This window comes from Platalea leucorodia (genome assembly GCF_965183815.1).
Source record: "Platalea leucorodia genome assembly, chromosome: 6".
Taxonomy (NCBI): domain Eukaryota; kingdom Metazoa; phylum Chordata; class Aves; order Pelecaniformes; family Threskiornithidae; genus Platalea; species Platalea leucorodia.
This window is the reverse complement of record NC_138828.1, coordinates 40,977,322-40,985,539: the sequence shown is the minus strand read 5'-3', so window position 1 is coordinate 40,985,539 and position 8,218 is coordinate 40,977,322.

Below are 8,218 nucleotides of genomic sequence, written 5' to 3'. Positions count from 1 at the left end.
ACAACATCCCTGCTGAACAGTGCATCAGAACCATAAAAGAATCTCATCTTCCTTATTCCACCGTGATTCCACAGCGATTACAAAAATCCAAAGCCTACAATTCTAGTAGTTAACATTCATGCTTGAATATTGTTTAAGCAAAATTGATGAGGTTTGAATATATTAAGGACAAACCTACTTATGTTAGAATTCTATCCCAGGAGTCTTAGTAGGTTATAATCAAGCCATAAAAGAAAAAATCTTGACTTCAGAAATGAACTGTTCTATTATATTTGAAATAGAAAAAAAAAAAACAACCAAACACCTTTGAGAATTCAAAAAAGCAGTTTTTATGTGCTATTTTACCTTCATAACTGAGCACAGGGTTTAGTATTATTTTTTTCATCAAATCTAAGATCTGAATTTTCATTAAGAACACACATAAAAATATTGTAAAGAAATAAATTTTTCTCAGTGTGTCATGGTTTAACCCCAGCTGGCAACTAAGCACCACACGATCGGTCACTCACTCCCCCTGTAACGGGATGGGGGAGAGAATAGAAGAGCAAAAGTGAGAAAACTTGTGGGTTATCATAAAGACAGTTTAATAGGTAAAGCAAAAGATGCGCGCGCAAGCAAAGCAAAACAAGGAATTCATTCACTACTTGCCAGCGGCAGGCCGGTGTTCAGCCATCTCCAGGAAAGCAGGGCTCCATCACGCATAATGGTTACCTGGAAAGACAAAATGTCTTAACTCTGAATGTGTCCCCCCCTTCCTTCTTCTTCCCCCAGCTTTATATGCTGAGCATGACGTCATATGGTGTGGGATATCCCTTTGGTCAGTTGGGGTCAGCTCTCCCAGCTGTGTCCCCTTCCAACTTCTTGTGCACCCCAGCCTGCTCGCTGGTGGGGTGGGGTGAGAAGCAGAAAAGGCCTTGACTCTGTGTAAGCGCTGCTCAGCAATAATGAAAACATCCCTGTGTTATCAGCACTGTTTCCAGCACAAATTCAAAACATAGGCCCATACTAGCTACTGTGAAGAAAATTAACTCTATCCCAGCCAAAAGCAGCACACAGTGATAAATTGCTTATGTAAAAACAGTTATTACAGTTTCAGTATTGAATAGAAAATGTATAAGCTTCTGCAAAAAAAAGGAACTTCGCTGATGCAGAGAATTTGTGATTACATTTCTTAAACTTTATAGTCACTATTTTGCTAAGTGAGACACTGTGAGAGCTAATATGTGAATGGTAAAGCTAGAGAAGATTGCTCTTGAATGTAAAAGGTGAGCACAATTTTCACTCACTGAAAGCCTGCTGGGAATGGCATCTGTGCTGCCACATGAATCCTGTGCTCATGGTTGCCTTATGGTCTGTTCTCAGCATTGATTACCAAAGAAATCGCTTTAGGTCAGAGCAGAATAAATATAACTTGTCTTCAGCAAACAAGGTGACCAAAGTATAACAAATAAAGAATCCTTTTTTCTTTCCATCATCATTATTTCTCTTGTCGGATATACTCTTGGAGCACACAGTCCAATACACGAGACTCCTTGGGTCTCCTGTTAGGCCTTAACTGCACAGGAGTTTTAACATAAAATTTTCACAGATGAGGAAAGTTATTAAGCATTTCCAAAATAAAGATATCCTCAGATCAAATATACAGCTGCATGTCAATATTTGGTTCATTTCTTTCATGAAAATATGCAGATCTGAATGAGCTGAAAAAATTCTCAAATTGTTACCTAATTCAATAAGCTGTTTCAGTTAAAAAAAATAAATAAAACTTACAAATCAAAAAAATTCAAGAAGCTGGAAATTATTGCATTTCCAAATGAATCATTTCAGCTTTACATGGCCTTTCATTATAGAACCGTGCTTCAATTTTCCTTTGTCTGATCTATTTCCAAAAAACATGGTCACCAGCTGAAGTGACATTGTGTGTTATGAGCTGCATTAATGGTATATCAAGTCAACATAAACTTCAGGTGCCTTCTTAGAAAAAAAAAAATCATTTTCAGAAGTTTTAGACAATAAGTGTAATTTTTGCTTTAACCTTTTGGAACTGAAACCACTCACTTCAAACTTTCAGGTCTTTAAGGGGGTTTGTTTCCTGTTTTTATAAACTTTCAGGGCTCTGGTATCTCTCAGCTCACCAGTTCTCTTTTTGCATTGTAGCTCTACTAGTCTCATAGCTTGTATGTGCGCTGTTTTGTTAGATTGACCCTGGCAGTGTCCTTAGCACCAAATCTCTCATCTACGGTGGGCTCTTTGAGTGTATCCTGGTATGCCTGAGCATGAAAGCTATTAGCACTTGGTCCTTAAAGTATGTGATAGAGGACTCCTTCTGGCACTTTAGATGACTCCCTGCACTAGGAAACATTTGTATATTTCAAGACTTACTCCACAAGACAGCCCAGTATGGCTCCCGATACTAGTACCACCATCCATGCCCTACTGCCAGAATAGCTTCATGTACAGCATGTCCCTACAAAAACTTTGTAGCATTGTCAGTCATTTACATGGCCTCTCCACTGGCAACACTGCAAGGAAGGATATCTTCTGCATTGAAAATTTGTCCTTTCCGAAATGCTCCACGGGATCGCACTATACAAGAGGAAATGAGTGCAGCAAAATCTTGCCTCTCAGCCAAAACTGAAAGCTGACAGAGGAGTGGAGCCATGTGGCTACACTTACAGACCCAACCAAACTATTTGGAGCCTGCAGAAAACGTTCCACTCTGCTTAGGTCCCAAGCCCAGCTCTTTCAACCACAAACCAAGATTCCCATTAACTCAAAATCCATCAGGAAACCAACAACCCGGCCAGAGTTGAGGATGATACGGTCCAGTCGATATTGGTAGCCAGACCCATGCATATGTGCCATCTCTCTCTGCAGCCACATGGTTGTGGTTCTCTCAAGCCACATGCCCCTGTACCTGAGACATCAACCAGAACAGTTTGGCATCCTTCATGGGACTAATTCTCCCACAGGCCAGGACTGTGTAGCCCTGGCTGTGAACGCATGGAAAAACACACAGAAAGAAGATTTGGATTGTCCCAGGACAGTCCATGTGTGCCTTTGGGATGCATAAGGCAGGAGCCTGCAATCTATGCCCATTACATCCCCATGTATTTACTGTTATGCCCCACCTCCCAGCTTGACTTATGCATGTTGATCAGCCTATGCAAAGCCCATTTTTCAAGAAAGTTTGGGCATGCACTGCAAAATTGTTTTGTGTGAGGGATTCCTTAGAGAGAGGTGTGTGAACTGCAGGTGTTTTCTGCACACTCTCACCAGAGGAGAGAATTGGCTTCCCCTGGGAAGGTAGGTTCAGCTATCCACTGTCACAGGCAGGCTCGCATTGCTTGACAGTACACCATTTTGCAAGGCTTCCTCAGGGACCCTCACTGCAGCCTGGCAATCCTAAAATAGAGTACCCATTGCCTGCCAGGTGTTATCCAGCTCCTCTGTGGAGATATCTGCAAGAGCTCTTCTAACAGCTTATCAGCCTGAGCCTGACATTTTGGAAAGAGCAGGAGGAAACCCTGAAAATTAACATTGCCAGACGTAAAAGCACGTATTGGTTTGGGGGCTATAACGAAACAACCTTTAGAGAAGGTTTGCTGAGGACTTGCTGGGTGCCTTCCTGGTTCTCTGGTGAGTCACATTCTGGTTGTTCTTAGGGTCCCAGGATTTACAATATGAATCTGATGGTTATGGGAGAGCGAACAACAGAAAACAGGTCTCCATAAGGGACATTACATTTATAAGCATTTGTCTTACTCTGAGCCTATTTTTGCCCCAAACATGGTCAACTCTCTGCCTCCTTCCTACTCTTCTAAGAGGATGCCAGATCATCTTTCAGGATTAGTGACCATGAGGGCAATCCCAAAAGGCTTGTGGAATACCAAAGACTCATCATCACTCAGACCCCCATTTTATTTAGAAAAAAAATTCCTGTCTGTACCTGGTTGGTCTGGTTCTTCCAAAGAAGTTCTGCCAGGAAGGAGAGAGTTAGGTAGTATATGTATTTCTGGATTGATAAGCCCTGTGACCATGTTGTTTTAGTATTTGATGGTGCCAAGGAAAAGATTGAAGGATGACTTGAACAGTTTTTTAATAGGCCAGAAAGGAAGTGGTTCATTTCATATCCCCTAAACTGAACTCCATTGTGAACTATTGTATAATATAGTTAATGTCTGATGAAGATGCATTTGATGTGCACAGCATAGATTTATCTGTAAATACATAGTTCTAACAATGAAGAAAGAACAGTAGCCCAGAATGAATGCAAGCGGAGGGGGATGTTTAATCTTTTTTTTCTAAGTGCAAATACCTCTATGTCTACTTTACTCCAGAAGCCGTTTTTTCTTGAGCTGCCTACAAGAACTATCGTTCTTAAACTACTTAAACTATCCCCTATTCTTGACGTATGGGAAAAAACTTCATGAACTCCTTAGTATCAGTCTTCATGGTGTATAAAATATTATTTTATTAAGATATTTTCCAGCTCTGCATCACCTTCTTATCTCCCTGTTATGATATTCTTCTGTAGCTCTTCAGGTATCTTTCAACAAAATCCTCTTTACTAAAATACTTGACTGCCTAGGGATAATAGTCTGTTTTACCACCTAGAAGATATCATGGTGGTAGTACTGGGAATCACCCCTCATTTTGTCTTTGCAGGGCAGGTCTCTCTGCTTGCTTTGTATCAGATGGCCAGGTATATAACCTAGCTCTGGATTCCTACCCATTTGCTTTTGTCAAGCGATCTGAAAATCTGTATCTGTAACTACCCAATTTTTCCTCAGATCCCGAGGGAAAAGCATGCTTTTTTTTTTTCTGAAAAAGCACACGTTTGCAGCTGAAAATGATGATTTTATTCGCTAGAGGCTGTTTGCCAGGCACCTTTTGGCAATGGCAGTAAGTGGCTTATAGTCAGTTTCAGCTAACACCGACCTTCTGTAAATAATGAAATCAAACTATTTTTATTCTCAGAGACCAAGGCCAAAGACTTTTTTCTATTTAATTTTGCTTAATGCCAGTGATGCATAAGCCACACATCTCCAGGGCTGTCTTATGAGAAAAGGACTGTACCAATAAGTTCCTTACAGATATCTGTAACTAGAGAACTGATGGTCTCTGCTTTAATATGACCTGCCTGCTCACTTTGCTGCACAAGATTTTGCATGTTATTTTCATTTCAACTTAACATTTTCCTCAGTATGCTTTAATTTAACAGGTCCACCTCTTCCACAGCTGCTCAGAGTCTTTAGTCATGCTTTTCTACCACTCTTTCATCATATTCAGTCATCATCTGCACACTTTAGCACTTTCTTGGTAAGCCTTAGCATGACCAGTGGTAGCCTGAGGGAACAGTGTCTCCTAAAATGCACACTGAATGACTCTATGAATGGGAGCATCTATCTTCTGTTTTGTTTTGTTTTGTTTTCTAAAGTAATATGCTGGAAACCTGAGGATATCTCAAGAATTAAAAAAAAAAAAAAAAAAAGAATTAAAAAAACCCATCCAGTATCAGCCTTCTCGTTTTTCGGTAATAAAGCAAGCTCCCTTTATTACACATTTATCTAATTCTTAATTATATATTAAAACCCAAAATATTGCAGTTTTTCCTAGAGGCACAAAGAATGCATCCTACCTAATAGCTCTTCTATACATTATTCCCAGAGCTATCCATGGGTTCATGGGTTTTGAGGGTTTTTTTTGCCTTTTTTATCTCTGCATAAAGATGAAAAGAGCTTTCTTAGGGGCATGAATCATAGCCCAACTTAACTTTTTCAGGTTCTGTGTTATATGCAATTTAGAGCTTCTTTGTCCACTGGGAGATATCCTCAAACAATTCCTCAATTGTTTTAGTTTTCTTTCCCTCCAGTGAGACCACACACTGATGCATTCTTAAGTGTCGTATATTTTTAGCCCTGGTGCTACTACAAAATGAACATGTTATAAAATCCTTCAGGATCTGGGAGTCTAAAAGGTGGTCCTGGCTGACACGGGTCATCAGATACTATTTTTTCCTTTCGCTACAAACTTCCAAACAGGCTCAAGCAGCTAATAGGAAGATGTACCCTTTTAGCCTTTTGAAGAAATGTGTTAGTGTTTTGGGCTATCTGTAAGTAGTCAAGTACCCAATTTATAATGATTACACACACCGGGGAACAGGACACATTGATATTTGCTTCACTTAGCCTGTAACTTAAGCCAGATAAGTATTTCTCTGCAAAATCCACACCATTAGATAGGGTTCATAGAGTTATAGGTTCTGACATGATAAAAAATGAAGGAAAGCCACAGTTAATCTGCTTACAATACAAGCAAATCTCAAAATTCACATCTCCAGACACTTATTTAACCCCTACAGTCAGGGCAGGTTTGAAAGTACAAAACACCACACAGGAGAGCCAACCTCATTAACCCACTTAATATCATTTCAACCACTGGTATATGAAAAACTTTTCATCAGCTTGTTCCGGCGAAGACAAAATGAACAAGAGACTTTCCTCCCTCAAAGGAACTATATTACAGCTGTTGACCCCCTCAGGTGTTAGTAATGGTGTTTGGAGGCAGGCCTCATTCACACCCCATGTTACTGAGGGGCTAAGAAGGCTGCTCGGCTCCCTCAGTGGAAACAAGTCTGGATGCCATCAGCATATTGCAGGTACTGTTACTCAAATGTCCATGCTAGACCTCTTGACGCTGCAGAAACCTGTTAAGTAGGAGGAACAGCTAACTTACCCTTGTAAAAGTAACCTCCACACTACCATTTGGGGGTTTTCCTCAAAATACAGTTTTTGTCTTACTCAAGAACAGAACTTCACAGAACCCCAATAAGGTTTGCATAAAATCTTGTGTAACCTCAAGCTTGTATACACAAGTGCAAACAGATAATGTCTCAGCTTTACTGGTAAATATATGTGATTTCTGAGAAGTAGCAGTAACCATGTATTTTCTGAAAATCAGGAATTTTAATGCAAAAGCAGGTCTGCCTAAAGACAGAATTTTCTCTCTAGCAGACAGGCTAAATAAAATGGCCAGGCACTTGGGAACATGAAGAATAAGGAAGGAAAAGGGTCTCTCTCTCACTTCTATAGCAGCAGCAGCAGCACTTGGCTTCTATTTTAGCTGAAGAAAAGGAGCAGCAGTAATAATCTCCCTCTGTGAAGGAGAGTGTAAAAGTCTAAGCTATTGTTGGAAGAAAAGAACTGTAAAATTTCTGTAGAAAGGATAAGTGTTTTAAGGGGGGAGAATACTTGATTATTTTTTTTCCACATACCTGCTTTGTGAAGCTCAGGAAAGGAGTGAAGAATATTCTCAAGACTGGTCTGTCTTCCTGGATCTTAAGGGATCATATGGATCTGATCAAATCTCTGTCCAGACACGAAACAATCTCTCACCGCAGTCTTGTCTTTGCATACACACATACACTTTCTTCCTCCCCCTGTTAGTGACAAGAAATTGAGAAATAGGTAAGCACATGTTGCAATACTAGGCATCTCTGCTTGGGAAATCGCAGCTGTTGTATATTTTTTCTCCTCCATGTTGCATACCAATTTGTGGGATATAGCTGGAAACCAAGCTCTTGAAGCTGGTCATGGAGCAGGATATGCAGAGTTGAATCCAATTTTCATTTTTAAAGCAAGTTGACCAATAAAGGGTGCTACTGCTGGAACAGTTCTGTCAGTTTTTCAGGGTACCTTTGACACACTAAGAACTTTTCTAAATGCATCTGGGACAGTGTTTGGAGAAGTAGCCTTCAACACGCACTTATGAAAGCGTAGACACACGTACATATACATTTATACACACGTGTACGTGCATGTGCTTATCCACACTCTCTTTCTATATTATACATGGAACAGCCTATCTTTTTCTTCATACACACAGACAATGGCTTTTATGTAGTGCCGAGCCAGACGTATCTGTAGATTTTTTAAAATACTGAAGAACTCTGCCAGTCAGATTTCCTCACCAGCAATGAAACTTGAGTATCAGCCAAGGTTAAGACAGTTTCAAATATATATGAATATATTGTAACCACACTTCATTTGTCATTACATAAACAGAATGCATGTTTATATCTATCTATCTAGATATCTGTTGTATACAGACATGCACACACATTTACACAGCAGTAAGAACTAGAAGCCACATTGATTATGTTAGTCATTAACCTCTTCCTGGCAATGGTAAAAGACAACTTGATCATTCTGCTTCC